Source organism: Bos mutus, chromosome 1, assembly GCF_027580195.1.
Source record: "Bos mutus isolate GX-2022 chromosome 1, NWIPB_WYAK_1.1, whole genome shotgun sequence".
In the NCBI taxonomy this organism is placed as follows: Eukaryota; Metazoa; Chordata; class Mammalia; order Artiodactyla; family Bovidae; genus Bos; species Bos mutus.
The window spans coordinates 82611848-82630092 of NC_091617.1; positions in this window are offsets into that span (position 1 = coordinate 82611848).

The window sequence follows — 18245 nt, forward strand, 5'->3', positions numbered from 1 at the left end:
TGCTCATTCTGCCTCTCCTGAGACTCACAGCCACGGAAGCACAGATTGCAGGGAGAAATTAAGCAGCTGCATTCATTTGCTAGAAAAATGTCCCAGCAAAGGCATTGGGCAAGGAGTGGCCCCAGGACTGTGCATGCCGCCGCAGCTGTCATCACTCAGCCTACGGGGCTGAGGCCTTTTATCAGGGCTCTGTCAGCGGACTTGGCGTGAGGTGTTGCTGGGGGCTGCCAGGGGGTGGGACAAGGGAACCAGGGAGAAGCAAGTACTCTTGGGCCTGGGACTGTGGGTTCCTGCTGACCCGAGGCCATTCTCAGGACAGGAGAATGTTCTCCTTACAAGAGGGGGGCCAGGGCTCGAGGATCCCAGGTAGGTCAGAGAGGGGAGAGCTGTTTGCTTGAAGCAGTCTGAGGTCATGTGGCCAGGGTGGAGAATCAAAACCATCCCCCAAACAAGCAGCTTCATCGGAATGGAATAAAGTTTGAAAACGGATCAAGGAGACTGGTGGAAAAGGAAGGATGTGAACAGCAAGTTTAGGATGAAGTCTCCCTTCCCTGTGGGGCTTGTGTGATTCTGGGGGTGGATGTGAGGCCTTCAGGTAGTTGTACAGGGTGCATGAATGGAAGGCTGAGTCTGGAATCTGCCTGCTCTCTACTTTTGACGTGTGAGCAGGGATGGCCGAGAAGGATCAGAGGAAACAGCAAAACGACCGTTGCCCAAAGAAGCCACAACAGCAAACAAGGCTAGTCTTTTGCCTTGCGCAGTCTATCGAATGTCCAGGTGGGCAGGAGCCACTGAGGGGCCACACTAGGGGGCCAGATCTCTGGCCCTGGCCCGACCAAGGTTTTAAACTAAACTCTTTCTGTCTGTAAACCTAGATAGCTAGCACTCTAAACCAGTAGGGGTAAACCATCTGCCGATTTGTAATCTGGGGGCTTTAGTCTAAGCTTGGAAAAGTTGAATGCACTGACCATAGACCAGACACCGGGTCTGGGAGACAAAAAATGTTTCCACTGTTCAATCAAGCTGAAGAAGGAGGTTCAAGCAGCTGATTTCCACTGCACCATTTGTCAGAAAAACAAAAGAGAAGATGGTTCTTTGAAACCACAGCGTCTTCAAGGATGGTGAATTTTATTAAAGAAAAAAGACCTATAAAGTCAAGGCCTCTGTTGGAACAGTAATACGAGCTATTTGTTCAGCGGAGCCCTTTGAAGTGTTTGCTTGAAGATGGGCCTGGGGTGACTTGGGAAAGGGAGTACAGCATGGCTCATCTCAAATCAGAGAGGAGAATTTGGATCCGGGGGTGGTGATGACTGGCAAGAGGGGAGAGGAGAAGGAGGGAGACACCCAGGCAAGGCCAAGATGTCTGGGCTGGAAGTGGTCATGAGATATGCCTGGTGCCAGGCATCTGAAGGACCTTTGAGAACAGCCGTCCACACGCACGTCAGCTGCTGTAGGGCAGCCCTGTAACATCTCCCCACAGCAGTCTCATTTTCACAATTGCTTCTCAGAGTCACGAGTGAAGGGGCTGGTCCTGGGTGAATCACACAAAACGATTTGCTGGGAATTCAAGTTCTGAGAGGCTCAACGGCTACCAAGCCGGCACTTCCTCAGCGAAGCGACTAGCGAGTTGTGGGAACACTGACCTTGATATTTGTCCAGGGAGGTGCTGGGCTTTATCCCAAACCACGCAACTGGAGACTCTGATCATTTTCCATTTCTGAATTGCTCACAGCTCAATGAAGTCATAGACTTTGAAGAGTTAGAGAGTTATTTAGCAGAAATGAGTAGTGATCTTGGAAGAGGTTTGATGAGTTTGAATTGTGCTTAAATTTTCTATGACTGCTGCTGGGATCTTAGGAAAGGCGTTCCATATAGTTCAGTAATTTCCCAGAAAAACTGGTTTCCTTAGTTATGAACATTAAACAGATGTAATGTAAACGCGCTAATGCATTTTGCATCCGGTGCACGGACCATCGAGTTGGTAGCAGAACTTCAGCGTGGAACTCTGCCGAAGGGCATGCTGGGATTGAAATCCTGGCTGAGCTCCACTCCCCCGACCGCCAGCCAAGCACCCCCTAGTGGGGCTACATCGGCTGGGGAGGAAGGGACGCCTTTTTCTAATGTGCCTGATGAAAGGGGGCGCCTTTTCCTGAATTCACACAGGGGAGGCCTTTAAGTAGGCGATTGAAAAACTGCACGATGTGGGCATCACTGTCTCCCTTTGGCTTTTCAGGACGGATATCCCTGTGCAGGTGCCCGCATTGAGAGAGGCCAGGGGGAACTTGGATGTGCCTCGGTATGAATTCTTGTGTATTGGTCGGTTCCCAGTTGGCTTGGGAAACTTTAAAAATATTTAGCAAACTTGTTATTTAACTCTGAATGGCAGACCATTAGATATCCCTGAATTAGCACGAGCTTGCTTTATCAATGCATTACGTTTCCAAGAGCTTAAAGATAAAAATGTATTATGCCCACGTGGCGGTCTCAAGGTCTTTAGAGTTTTGCAGGTGAGTAGGTGCCAGTGGACACTTGGCTGTAAGCTCCACGAGGGGCTGGGCCTGGTTCTTTCATGTTCAGTGCTGCACATCCTGCTTTTAGTACAATGCTTGCCATCGAGTATGTAATCAATAAATACATTTGAATTGAAGGATGCATAAATGGTGCCCCATGGAAGTAGATCAGAGCAGAGGAGAAAAGATAAACTTCACATACTGGCTGATCAAGTGAAATCCACATTTATTTGGAGCACAGCTTAATCCCTTCTTTAAAGGGACTTTTCAGGGAGCTGGGTTTGCATTAGTAGTAGTGAAGGAGGAAACAGAACAGGCTCTTTCTGAAAGCAGGACTCCATCTTGGGCAGAACTGTGGACTTTCAGCTATATGTCCAGTATCTATGGAAACGACATTCCAACTGGAAAACTAGACCCCCTCAGATGGAAGAGCCCCAGGGCTCGTACCTAGACTCTCCATGCCTAAAAGAATACCCTAATTATCTGTGTAACCGAATAGAATCATAAATACTATTATGCTTATTGGGGTATGACTACAGGCCTACTGATAACTGTCCACTGTTAACTACCTAGGCTTAAGGCGTACGAATCACAGGTTTAAGGCATGCAAATCATGGGTTAACTTTGATTGTATCTTTCTTTTCCTTTGTTCATACTAGTTTCAGAGAATTTCAGGAGGTGGGTTTGAGCATGTACACTTAGGGTATATAAGGTTTTCACAAAAACTGGTCGGGGTCCTTGTCTAAGAGGAGATTCTGCCTTGGGCCCGCTGGTATAATAAACTGCACTCCACTATCTGCATTGTCCTTCTGAGTGAGTTTGTTTCCCTAATGCGTGGCTACAACATTAGAGCTAAGAGTAAGGTTTTATAAAATTACATGTTTTGAAGTATTTAGCTCTGAGCATCAAAGTGTCTTTACTGATGTTAGAGTTGTCTGAGAAATGTGTGACTAGGGCATTCAGTATTTTATTTATCAGATTTTATTGAGTATCTGCTGCGGTCCATGGGATTGCAAAGAGTCAGACACGACTTAGTGACTGAACAACAATTGAGTATCTACTGTGCCCAGCGCTAGGGAGATGCAGATGTCCAAGGCAGAGTTTCCGCCCTCACACTGCACACTGGGGTAGCAGAGGAATGGGCACTAGAACAGATGTTTCCAGTAATGGGTGTCTAGTGCCAGGGCAGAAACGCCCAGGGTTCCATGTGAACAAACAGGAAGCACATCTTACCCAGCTTGAATGGAAGGAGGGACGGCCTCCTGGAGGAAGTGGCTTCTTTGAATCCCTCTCAACATGGTTCCTTTGAATTGAGTGGGCTGTGGCTTTCCTATTCACTCAGTCTTCAGAGGTGTAGTCCCACTAGAGGTTCTGCCTGGGGCCAACACTGATTCTTCTGCAGCTGCTACTTGACCCACTGTGGAGGAGACCAGAATTATACCTACGTGTTTTCCTCCCAAAAGATGCAAAATTTGTTGAACAGAGCCTTGTACATAGGGATTTCTGAGTTAAAAATAATATCCACTTATTTAAATGTTCTAGCCATAATGTTTTCTGATTCTGAGTTGGCCATATTCTCAGATTAAGACATCTGATTTGATGTTGTGAAGCTTAGAATCCCAGGGACTGGGGAGCCTGGTGGGCTGCCGTCTCTGGGGTCACACAGAGTCGGACATGACTGAAGCGACTTAGCAGCAGCAGCAGCAGCTTAGAATTTTCCTTTCCAGAATAAAAATTCAAATAACTTGTGTTCCATTTCTTAGTGTTTAATTTTGAGATTAATAACAGGTCAACATTACCAAAAAAATGGGACCCTCTCTCCTAGCTGATGGTAGCAAAATAAAGAGCAAAAAATAGGTTTGGGTTTAGAAAGTATCTAACAGTTGAGTAACAATGGTCTCATTTTAAATAGAGTTCACAATACATATATAATTATGTGTTGCATACACCCACATCCTGTTCTCACTAAGGATGAATTTTGGAGGGGAGCAAATTTAAATTTATCGGTTATTAAAATGAGAGGCTAATAATACTCTCATTTATAGCAGGTGGTACTCAAGGCACTTATTGGTTGGTTCATAGAGAGCTTGGCTGCTTGGAGAGGTGGGACTGTGGTCACTAGCTGAAGTGGGAAAATAAGACATGATGGTTTACAAAGAATCCAGCTACTTAGAAAACATCTCCATTGGGATGATTTGCACATTTCAAACTCAACCTTAAACCTAAACCCATCTTTTTCTCTCTTAAGCCTACTTTGCCTCTTGTGCCCCTATCCTGGCAAAGGGTATCACCATCAATCCAGTTGCCCCAAGTAGAAGCTTTGATATTTTCCTTTATTTCTCTCATTTCTTCTTCTTGCCCCTCATTCCTTATTTCTAATCAGCTTTCAAATGCTGTGGGCTCTACCTTTTATATATTACTTGAATGCATCCAGTTTTCTCCATCCCTATGACACTTCTCTATCTCAGACCTTCATCAGCTCTCACCTGGCTTTTGCTGGCAGGTAGCAGCCTTTCTCGGAGAAGGCAATGGCACCCCACTCCAGTACTCTTGCCTGGAAAATCCCATGGATGGAGGAGCCTGGAAGGCTGCAGTCCATGGGGTCACTAAGAGTCGGACACGACTGAGCGACTTCACTTTCACTTTTCACTTTCATGCACTGGAGAAGGAAATGGCAACCCACTCCAGTATTCTTGCCTGGAGAATCCCAGGGACGGGGGAGCCTGGTGGGCTGCCATCTACAGGGTCGCACGCAGTTGGACACAACTGAAGTGACTTAGTAGTAGTAGTAGCAGCCTTTCTGATTTCCCCACCTCCCCTCTTACCTCACTCCAAACCCGCCCCCCCACCACATCCAGAGCTGATCTTTCTTTTTAAAAAACAGTTATTTATTTCCTTGGTTGCATTGGATCTTAGTTGTTGCATCACGTGGGATCTTTTGTTGTGGCGCACAGGCTCTCTAGTTGTGGCACGAGGGCTCAGTAGCTGTGGTGCATGGGCTTAGTTGCTCCACAGCATGTGGGCTCTTAGTTCCCTGACCAGGGACCAAACCTGCATTCCCTGAATTGCAAGATGGATTCTTAACCAGTGGACCATCAGGAAGTCCCGAGAGCTGATCTTCTTAAAGTGCTTGTCTTATTGTCCCTCACTTGCTTAAAACCCTTCCGTGGTCCTAAACTATCACCCAGACAATGTCCAGGATCTTGTGGCTCACAGAGCCCTGCAGGAACAGGCCCTAGGGATCTCGCCAGTTTTGCCTGTTGTCACCTTAACTTCTACACCACAGTCACCCTCCTTCAGTTCTTCAAAGACTCCTGGCTCCCTCTTGCCTTGAGGCTTTTCCTCAAGTTCTTGCCTATGTTTGAAATGCTTACAATCTCCTACTTGTCTTTCAGATTTCACCTCAAACATGACTTCCTCCCTGAAAGCTTTCTCGTCTTCAGGTCCTCGTCCAGTTTCCCTAATATAGGCTTCCACGCCTGTGTCAGGGAATCCCAGATGTGAAAGATCCATCATGGCCTTTTTTTGTGTTTTCACTGCTTGTCACTTGAAGGTGGGACTCTCTGTCTCAGTGTTATATTTCCAGTCATTACCATGTGGCTGGTGCTCAGTCAATGCTGTGTCTAGATCCTGGGGTCCAAAAGGGATGATTGCTGGCAAAAAGATTGGATAGCAAAATATATTATGATTTTTAAAAATTTAAAGGAATTTTGTTCCTAACTCTGTCTCTATTCATTGCAGCTCTGTCCTCCAAATGCCATAAAGTTTTAACGAGCGTGTATAATGGGACAACCTGTGATGGTAGAAAAAGCCCGACTCAGGCAATGTTTGTTGAACTCTTGTGACATTCCAGGCTGTGTCTTAAGCACAATATACATATTAATTTAATCCTTAGAACAGTTCTATTGAGTAAGTACTATTAATTTCATTTGGCACATGAGACACAGAGAATCAGGTCCTGGTTCAAATCCATGCTCTGTCTCTTACTAGCTGCGTGACCTTGGGCAAATGACCTCTCCTTCTGAACTCTCACAGCCTGAACTACAAAATGGAAAAAACACTTGCTAACTACTTGATTTCAGTTTTTCATTTTCTTACACACCACACGTATTACACATTGGCCTTCTGTAGCTCAGTTCTGAAGGCCACCAGTACACTGGTGTATATCAGTACACAAAAGAATGTGAGCTAAGGCATGGGGATGTTCCAGTCCACCAGCGGTCAGTACAGTTTTAGCAGCATAGCCAGTATGTTTGTTCAATTAAATATTTTATTGAAATTATTCCTTTTATATTATAAAATGTGTGGAAAATGAAAATAAAAGTTCTGATGCTAGTGATTAATAAGTAGCAACTGTTCTGTACTTTGTCAGTTTTTAAACTATGATCTCTTAGCTTTCAAACTCACTCTTCTATATTCTGCTTTGTGATGCAGGGGCTGGGACTGTGCAAGCCACATTTTTTCTTGGCCAGCTGCTTCCTTTTAGGTTCTGTCCATAAGGGATGTTAGGGAGACTGCAGGGCTAGATGAGGAAGAAGAGACATTTTCATCTTTGCTTCTGGTTTATTTCTGGCTGGCATCCTGTTCCTGTTGTCAGCATCCAGCAATGCTGCTCCTTCACTCTAGCAAAGGTAGTTCATTCCAGAAATAGTTTGTTACAGGTTGAGTTGTGTTCCCCCAAATGCATATGCTATAGTCCTTGCCCCCAGAGCCTCAGAATATGACCCTATTTGGAGATGGGGTCTTTACAGAGGTATTCAGGTTAACACAAGGGTGGGCCTTAATTCAATATGACTGATGTGCTTATAAGAAGAGGAAATTTGGACACAAAAATATACATAAAGGGAAAACAATGTGAAGAGACACAAGAAGACCATCTATAAGCCAAGGACAGGGGCCTTGAACAGAGTCTTCCTTCACAGAGCTTTCAGAAGGAGCCCACCCAGTCAACAGCTTGATTTTGGACTTCTAGCCTCCAGAATGTGAGACAATACATTTCTGTTAAGTTACCCAGTTTGTGGTGCTTTGCTATGGCAAGCCTAGCAAGTAACATACAGTTCAGTCCAGTTTGAAGCTTTGCCAACTTGCAAAGCCAACATGGTGTCCCTGCAGAGATACCAGCACTGCTGGCTGGCCCTGCTTCCTCTGAAGTCTGGGTCCCAGTCCACTGGGACTCACCTCCAAACCCTTAGTCATCTAGTGTTGGTCGCTCAAGTCATGTCTCACTCTTTGTGACCCCATGGACTACAGCCCACCAGGCTCCTCTGTCCTAGGAATTCTCCAGGCAAGAATACTGAAGTGGGTTGCCAGTTCCTCCTCCAGGGGATCTTCCTAAATTTGAATAATCCCAACCTCTTCCCTTGGTTATTCCAGCCTAGGAACTGCTTTCTGCTGTTGCTTCCTCTCTGAGTTTAATAATCTCTTTTTGCCTTTAGTTAGCAATTCTTTATTATCTAGTTAAACATTCCTTATATTAAATTCTTTCTGTTAAAATGACTGGAGCCTTCTGGGCATGACCCTGGCTGCCTACCTGGGGAGGTGGGGCTGCTGCCTCAGTGGGTCTGGTAGGCTGTGCATCAAACCAAAGAGTGCTATTCTCGAGACTTACAATCTAATGGAATTTGCCTTGTTGGGTTGTGATTTCTGGGGGGATGTATCACCCCTTCCTTCTTTCTTATTCTCCTTTTTGGAATGGAAAAGCCTGTCTCACCGTTGTATTTGGAAGCACTTAACTTGCCTGGTTTTACAGGTTCATCGCTGGAGAGATGTTTTGCCTCAGGACGAATCCTACCTCTAGTCTTACCTACCTCTGATTTTGATATTGAGAGTTTGGACTTTAGACTTTAAAATTGATGCTAGAATGAGTTAATGCTTTGGGAGCTGATGGGATGGAAAGAATGTATTTCTCATGCAATAAGGACATGGACTGGGGGGGGTTGGGCAGGGGTGGAACACTATGGACAGAATTGCACCCCCACAAAATTCATATGTTGAAACCTCTAATCCCCAATGAGACTCTCACAGAGTGTATGACAGAAAGATCCTTCCTGGCATAACCCTGTATTAGGTGCCTCGAATACAGTATCTCAGACTGTATTAGGCACCTCTCCTCCAGTGACAGAGACAAGAATCATAGAACTCACAAAGTTAATACAACTGCAGAGTCGGACATGACTGAGCAACTGAGCACTCAGCACTCAGAGACAAAGATGGCAACTTTTGAAGCAAACGGAGTGTGGACTTTGTTTTCTCATTTGAATATACATTGACTTAAGCCCATTTGCTGAGAGTTTAGTTGCTAAGGAAAAGCACTAAATTGAGGAACAGAATAAAATGTTGAAAATATATGAAGATCGGATCTAAAAAGCTTCATGTAACTTCGAATGTCTGGTTTTCTCACAGTAACCTGCATGTTTCGCACACTCCTTAGAGATTTTCTGTTCTCATGTTGGTCTCCTTAGACTGGGAGCTCCTTAGGTAGAGTTGGGGGATATTTAGTCCTTTCTGTATCCCCTGGTGTCCATCACTGTGACTGGCTCATAGTTGGCATTTAATAATATTGATTAAACTTAAACTTAATTCTGGAAAAGGGCCAGTTTCAACTCCCCATCCTCAGTGTCATCTTGGACCTGTCGATGACCCAGGACAGAGCCTCCAGGGAAAGGGGCAGCCTAGTGCAGAGAAATGCACTTTGTCGACTTCAGACAAAGAAATAACTTTCCGTTAAGGTGGATTATTTTGAGAGCGCGAGACATAATTTACATGTCAGTCAGTCAGGCCGTGGCCAAAATGGTTCTCACGTCTGGAGGGAATTTATGTCTCTGCTCTTCTATGCTTAGGGCTTGAAACTTTCCTTATTTAATAATAGTTGTTACTTATTTAACACTAACGTTATGTCAGGTTCAGTGCTAACGACTTTACAAAATTATCTCTCATTTGATAGCCATAACAATTCTGTAAGATAGGTAACCCGTTTTATAGGTGAAGCTGAGGCTCTGCAAAGTTAAGCAAATTGTCAGTGCCACACTGAGAAATGCAATAACTGGAATTAAAATTCAGGTCTTTCTGACTTCAGTTTGGTCCTTTCCAATGGTCTTCTGTTCTCCTGTCAAGCAGAACCCCTAGACAATTAGAATAGGGGTCTAAGAGAGCCCTAAGCTCCTTAGTTAGATCTCCTGACTCTCCACGCTAGGATCCTTTCTCCAGGTACAAGCCCTCAAATTCTTGTTATTCCTCTGAGAAAGTGATGGCTAAGTTTTCCAGTCCCCAGTTTAAGTTAGTATACACCTCATACTGAAGGAGGCTATTTGCAGAGGCAGCGTGAGATTCAGAAGTGAGCAAGGACTTTCACTTTTCTGTACGGTTCCCCTCAATATCTCCTGCCGTATTTGCATCTAGAAGGGTTAATAAGATGATTATGTTATGGATAAACTATTGGTTATACATGGTACCTTTCAATAATATTTTGTCTTCTCACATCCACATATTATATCCACAATCCTCAGCAGCAGTGTTGTTAACCCAGACTGGGGATCATCTAAAGGGTATGCCCGAATGCCTTTGGTATGTGTTAAAATGTTTCTATGTATTTTTTAAGAATCATAAAAGATCAGAGCCACTGAATCATATTTATGGCATTAGGTTTCCAGTATGTCAGGTTTAAAAGAATTTAGGCTAATCTGAGAATCTCTGGATAATGTGGATGATATATCCATGGACATGCATGAAAGCTTCCCTTGAAATGGAGATATAGAGAGTGGACGTTATTAACCCAATATTTTCCTTGTTTTTCGTCTCTCATCTAAAGATCTATTGAAATTCTGTAGCTTGAAATGTCACACAGACTTGGTCACATTTTTCCACGCTAGATGAAGTGTTTTAAGCGTGAGAAGGCCACCTGGATGTTTCAAAATGAGATTGATTGGAAGTCCCCGTCCCCCAACTCCCCCACCCCATGCTGTGCTGTGGCCTTATCCTCAGCTGTTTAGGTTTACACTTTTTAGTTCTAATGGTCCATCCAGAGGTGACCATCTCTGCTGGATTTATTTGCTCAGTTGAGAGATTGTTGCAAGATTGAGTCCTTGGGGAAGTTCTGGCAGTAGCATCCCCACTCTGAACTAACAGTGTCAGTAGAACAAGGCGCAGCATCTTAACTCAGGCATAAGGAAAGCAGTGTTCTTACCAGGAAAGTCATGTTCTTACCACTCTGATCCTTCAGAGATGGCTGCACCTTTCAAGCCTCGTCCTCTATCTAAGCTGGAGATTGTGTGCTCCCTATATCCTCCTCCAAACATTTTGAATTTAAAACATAAAAGAATAGTATAATGAGCTCCCACACACTCTTTGCTCTATCTTTATATGAAACATTTTATTTTGCTGAACCATTTGAAATTAAGTGGAAGGTATTATGATGCTTCACCTGCAAAAGAGCATTATTGTCCTACATAACCACAATGCCCTGATCACATGTAAGAAATTTAACCTTGGTGTAATGTCATTGAGTACAGCTCACATTCAAATTTTCCTTACAGTGTCCTTTATAGCTATTTTGGGAGAGGGGACAATGTAATCAAATCTTTAATATCACTTTTGTGCTAGATGAATTTATATGTAAATTGAAAATGTCTTAGTTGTTTCAAATATCTCAACCAAGGGACTCAACTTTGATTAATTTTGTGTTTCGAACCGAAGTGCATATTCAGTACTGTTTCATCTAAGAAGATTTTGAAACATGACATTTGATGTTAATACTTTCAGAACTCTGGAATACCCTGGGCCCAATAGTCCCAATATGTGAAAACTAGAAAGACAACTTCTTTCTTTAGCTGTTTTGGTTGTTGTTGCTGTTTTTAACCACGTTAACCATTTGAGAATGCAAAGTTCAATAATTTTAAGTCTATTCACATTGTTGTGCAACACATCAGCAGCACTATTTTTTTTTTTTTAAAGATATGTATTTATTTGGCTGTGCCAGGTCTTAGTTGCAGCATGCAGGATCTAGTTCCCTGACCAGGGATTGAAGCTGGGTCCCCATGCTTTAAGAGCATGAAGTCTTAGCCACCGGATCACTAACAAAGGCCCTCTAGCACTCTTTTCATCTTGCAAAACTAAAAACTAAACTCATACTCTTCTCCCCCAAACCTGTTCCTTTTCCAGTGTTCCCCATATCAGAGTGTTGGTAACTCCATTCATCCAGCTATTCACACTAGAAACCTAAGCCATTCTTGAAAATTCCCTTTCCTTTACCTTCCATATCCAATCTATCACCAATTCCTATTGATTTTGTCTTTCCTAGATGCTTCCCATTCATCAGCTTGTTTCTGTCCCTAACCCTGTCTCCCAGCCCATGCTGCTGCCATCTTATGCCACCTGGCTCACTGTGACAAATTTCACACTAGCCTCCTTTTCTTCCTGCTCATCCATACTGGCTCCTAGTAATTTGGTATCCATACAGAGACAACTATTTCCAAAGGGCAAGTGTCCCTCCTCACTGGACTCTGCGCATGCTATAGCCTCTGCCTGGACAACCCTTCATGCAGGTACTGCATATTTATCCATCACAACTTAGTTACCAGAGAAGCCTTCTCTGACGAGATCACATTGCCCATGATAAAGTTTTCCACCAAGTGCATTTCCCTCAAACACTTAGAATGATTACAGTGCCTGTGTTGGTCTTCCTCACTAGAACAGAAGCTCTTTGAGGGTAGGAACTGTGTCACTTTTTGCTCACCCTTGTAGCCTGAGCACCTAGAACACTCTTGTGAAACATTTGATGAATGAATGAATGCGTTTCCTTCTGGCCTTTTATCTATTTTCATACACTCTCATGTTTGCAAAAATAGAAACATCTTGTACCTATGATTTTATAGCTTTTCTCCCACACTTAGCAATAGGCAAACATTTGGGTGCTGTTTTTTATTGACCAAACCCACTCTTGGGACGTTTTGCTGTTTCCGATTACTCCTTGACTTTTCATTTGGAAAGTCGACTTTAGGGCTGTGTATAAACAGCAAACCTGAATTAGTACTGGCTGCTGTATGGTTTCTGACCTATTTTTCAAGGCCCATGTCTGCACCTGGCAACGTCTCTGGTCTGTGCAAGAAGGGTAGCCCAGTGGTTGGTATGTGGGTTCAGAGAGATGAGCTGCTCAGCACTGCTCTGCCTCTGTCCCAGTTAGGCTCATTTAAATACAATGAAAAGAGTCTCAATTAAGCTACTTCAGTAGAAGTGAAATCTAGGCAGAAATCTCTCTGTAATTCAAAGTGGAGCTGCAACTAGAGCTAGAAACTTGATCCAGATTCAGAGCAGCCTTGGGATTTGGGCAAAAGGAGTCCATGGCTCTCCACTCAGTCTCAGGGTGACCTGTCTCAGCTACTCTGTACACATCAGCTTTGATCTCCACTTTAACTTTCCAAGTTCTTCTTACTTACAGTTTTTGCTTTTCAGAAGTTTGGTTTCCAAATGGCTTTAATTTGGCATGGTTCTGACTCAACCTATGGCATCTCTTGATATATCTTTTTGCCTCTTATTTCGGTTCTCACGGAAAACTCTGTGTTTCTTTTTTTCAAATTAGAGAGTCTCTAGTTGTCCCATTTGATCTTTTTGAGCCAGCTCCATGTGTCCTTGGACTACTGCCTATGGACACGTGGCTGTCTTCGGATGGGGCATCCACTCTAGTTAGTAACAAGCCCCAAAATGACTTACTGGGCAATAGAAGAGGTGAACTGGAAACTTTCCATTAGAATAAGTCATGGGCAAATCAGGTGCTGTAACTGACTTACTTAGAACTGCCTGTGTGAACTGGAACGAAACACCCAACTTCAGTTTTTTTTTTTTTCCTTCCTATTGGGGTATGGAGAAGGGAATGCTCACCAACTCCAGTATCCTTGCCTGGAGAATTCCATGGACAGAAGAGCCTGGCAGGCTACAGTCCATGGAGTACAAAGAGCTGGACACTGCTGAGGGACTAACACTTTGACACTATAGCTGATTAACAATGTTGATAGTTTCAGGGGAATCAAACTTCAGTTTTAAGCCTTGGTTTCCTCAACTGTAAAAAGAGGAAAACAACCTACCTATTTTATCAAATTCTCAGGATATAAGAAAAGAAGATGAGATAAAGCATGTAAGATACTTAACCCAAGAACATGACAATGTTTCTCTTCATAGTAATAATATCATTTATAATACATTAATGTTTATAATGAGTATATTAATATACATTATGTATTTTAATGCATTCTTTGAAAAAGTTGCATTTTCATATTGTAAATATAATAGAGACTTCCTTGGTAGTCCACAGGTTAAGAATCTGACTTGCACTGCAGGGGACATGGGTTCAATCCTGGTCATGGAATGAAGAGCCCACATGCCACAGAACAAGGAAGCCTGTGTGCTGCAACTACTGCGGTGCTACAGAGAATTCATGGACTGCAACGAAAACCCCGGGTGATGCAGCTGAACAAATAAATATTATAGCGTATAATACACATAGTATGTTTTTATATACATTTGGAATAAGGTATTTTTCAAATTACCTCTTTAATCTGGCTTAATTTCTGGGAAGAATTTCCCAGACAGCTAAATACTTCTGTAAATTGTGACTCTTGGTACAATAATGTTTCTGACGCACAGGGTGGAGTGATGGGAATGTTTATTTCCCCGGGGGAGATGGTGGTCTACGGGCCCCTCTGCACTGACTATATGGAAATGATCCAAGATAACAGGGGGATAATAAACAGCCTGAGGATACTAACAAAGACCATTGTATTGAAGGAGTTTTTTGGTCTGGAGCCAGAAGCCAAATTTAGAATAAAAGGCACATACTTTCTTTTCTACAGAAATGCTTGAAGAATAATAGCTAATGCTTACTGTATGCCAGGCATTGTGTGAAAGGCTTCACATATTAACTCATTTCCCCCTCTTCACAACACATCTAGGTGGATACTGTTATTAGGTACAATTTACAGATAAAGAAACTGAGACTTTGATCTGTGTTTTTTTAGATCCTTTCCAAAAACTATAACCAACTGACCTTGCTCTGACCTTATGTCCATCTATAGTACTCTGTACTCGGAGCCCCGTTGTTGGTATTGCTGTTCCTCCAGGTCTAATGTCTTGCCTTAATTCTCTGATGTCTTCCAGGGTTAACATTCTTCCATGAATTTCAAACCTGAGGCCTGCCACCAGAGCCTTTAATATCATCCCCCCACCCCACAGCCCAGAGGTCTTTGGGGCTTTCCTGGTGGCTCAGACAATAAAGAATCTGCCTGCAATGCAGGAGACCTGGGTTTGATCCCTGGTTTGGGAAGATCCTCTGGAGTAGGAAATGGAAACACACTTTGGTATTCTTGCCTGAAGAGTTCCATGGACAGAAGTCCATAGGACAGTCCATGGGGTTTCAAAGAGTCAGACACAACTGTGTGACTAACACAACACAGAGGTCTTTTATTTTTTTACACCTATTACACCACAGATTTGTAGGGAATGGGTTCCAGCAGCTAAGGCTCCTTTCCACTGGTTCCTACGTAGAATGCTTCTCTAGGGGGAGAAGTCTGGTGCTTCAGTTGAACCCAAGTACTTTTCTCTTGGCTTTCTGTTTTTCTGATTACTTTCCTTCACACATTTCAGAAAGCTATCTCAGCTCTTAGAGGGCTGAATCCGCTCAGTGTTTACATTAGTTCTCTTGTCCAGAGCCTTGCCCTTAACTTGTTTGTTTCCAGCAGTGCCACCAGCATGCTGGGTAACACTAGACTCTCGCAGTTTCACCCTGAGAACATTTGTGGGGAATTCCTTTTTGAACATGGTCTCTACAATATCACCTTTGTTGTAGAAGACGCACATGGATGTGACTGAAGGAACAATTCCATGTTTTCTTAAAGGCTTAGAGAACCTACAATGGGTGCTGCTCTCCTTGCCCTTCATGTTGGTCATTTTGGCACAATACTGGAGGTTGGCAATTTCAGCCAAAAAGAGAGAACCCCTTAATATCTTGAGAGCAAGCTCGACCAAGAGACAAACTAGGACACAAAGTCATAATAGGATAAGAAGTGAGAGGACTCTAAGGTGTATAACATACTTCATTGCTGTCCACAAAGAGACAAGGAAGCTAGAGTTTTTTGTCTAAGTTTTTGTCAGGTGAAGGTCACTCTTGGGGGGCATGGACTCTCCAGCATTTCTAAGAATAGAAATTTTCTTTGAAGCAGCCACCCATTTGTATGGGGAGAGAATCTATTCTTTACAAGCATCATAAAGCCAACTAGCTTAGTAAGATATAATTAGATTCTTTTCTCAGGAGTAAAGCTTTTGCCGATGGTTTGTATATTTCATCGCATGGTAGGAAAACAAAGTTTATGCAGAACGGAATTATTTTGCTTGTAGCTGTGAAGAATATTTACCATTTCATGATGAATCTCAGAGCTTATCCAGTTTGACATAGACACACTGATTGTGTTTTTTACCTTTGCACTAAAATTTAATCATAGATCTTATCACACTCATGGTACAACTTTGTGTGGACTTGCCTACTAGGAAAATGGAAGGTTTGGGGGAAGATAACAGTCTTATTCAGGTGGTGGAGTGGGTGGATTTGGGAGGTATATGAAATTCTATTGGGGAACTTGGTGAACAGGATCCACCATGAATGAAGAATTGACAAATTCTTGGACTTCCATGGTGGTTCAGTTGTTAGGACTCTGCCTTTCCACTGCATGGGGCACAGGTTTAATGCCTGGTCAGGAAACTAAGATCCTGCATAATGTATGGTGCAGACGAAAAAAAAAAAAATCCATGTTAGTAGTGGTCGTGGTTGCAAAACTTGGTGAATAAACTAAAAACACAAACAAACAAAACAACCACTGACTTGCCACTCAAATATTCATCAGTAGTGGAAAGGCAATGGCACCCCACTCCAGTACTCTTGCCTGGAAAATCCCATGGACGGAGGAGCCTGGTAGGCTGCAGTCCATGGGGTCTCGAAGAGTCAGACACAACTGAGCGACTTCACTTTCACTTCTCACTTTCATGCATTGGAGAAGGAAATGGCAACCCACTCCAGTGTTCTTGCCTGGAGAATCCCAGGGACGGGGGAGCCTGGTGGGCTGCCATCTGTGGGGTCGCACAGAGTCGGACACGACTGAAGCGATTTAGCAGCAGCAGTGGAATGTGAAAATGTGGCACAGATGACACATAGAAAATAAAAAACAGGCAGAAATGTGGTTGAATCTTAAAAAAAGATAAATATGAATGAAAGAAGGCATACTAAAATGCAGATAACTATAATTATGCTTATACACATTAAAAATTTATACACAAAATATTATATTATTTATGGATGATTATTTAGTTGGTAAATCTATAATAGAAAGTATGAAACTGTCAATATGGTTAATTGTAGGGGCAGAAAGTGATTAGGACTAGGAAGACGCACAGGGGGTACTCTCCTGGTGATGCATTATATACTCAGGTTATACTTACATTTATCTTTACAATAATTTATTAAATTGTATGTTCATGTTTAATCACTGGATATATATTCATGTTACAGATTTTTTCTTAAAGTTTAAAGAATAAGATTTGGCCTTGATACAATGCTTCAGAAACAAAGAATTGAGTTACATTCTTAATTTTGTTGTATTTGAAGTGGTTGGGTGGAATTGAATATGGCCAGTGTTGTTTATAATCTGAGAGGTTGTAGAGGACAAAATGCCACGAGAGGCATTGGGTCATGTGCTGTCCTCAGCTCTCCTAGAGGAGGTGTTTAGAGTCATAGAGGTGAAGTTCTGAGCTCTCCCTGGCCAAGGCCTGCAGGAGGAGTTTGGCTTGTGTGTGTCTTTGTGGCAGGCACAGGGAACTAGTTGTATACACAACCCATGTTCTGCGTTAACAGGCTGTACCTCTGTTCAGCTATCACATGGCCATTTCTTGATCTTGGGGAGATGGACTATTCCCAGTGGATGAATTGTGTTTGATGCAAGCCAATCATAGTATTCAATTTATATTTCCTGGTATTTGGTCTGAGGTGGCCAACTGGCCTGGAAAAGTATCACGGGGATTTCAGGAAATACTTCTATCTCTGATAAAAAGAGAGAGATGGAGGAGAAGAGATCTGTGCTTTTTTTGTCCTGATTTTGGACCAGAGTTCTGTGAAAACATGGTGTTTTGTACTGTGACAGCTATTGTGTGACCATGTCAGTATACCTTTATCATTCCAAGGGAAATAGAGTGAAAGATGGGAGAATCTTCTGTCCTTGATGACATCACTGAACTTCTGGATCAACCTGGGACTCCACACTTCTAGTTTCTTATAATAGGAGACTCTTATTGTTTAAACCACTTTTGATGGGATATTCTGTCTTTGAAGCCAAAAGCATTTTTTTTTTGTTTTTTTTTTTAGCCCTGGGCACAGCTTGTGAGATCTTAGTTCCCTGACCAAGGATTCAACCCATGCCAACTGCAATGGAAGCATGGAGTCCTAACAACTCATCTGCTAGGGAATTCCCAGAAGTCCAAAGCATCTTGATTAACAGAGCTCTGGATGAAGAACTAGTTGGGGGGGAATATCAAAGGCCCCGATTTTAGGAGTAAGTATCCATGGAAGAAAAGAAGAGCTGAAGCAGAACTGGAACTCCAGGAGAGGGAGTCACCATTGACCAGGAAAGAGAAAGGATTGGACTCTTGCAGATCATTGCTGCCCACTTCTACAAGTGGAATGAGTGCAGGTGCAGACAGCAGAAG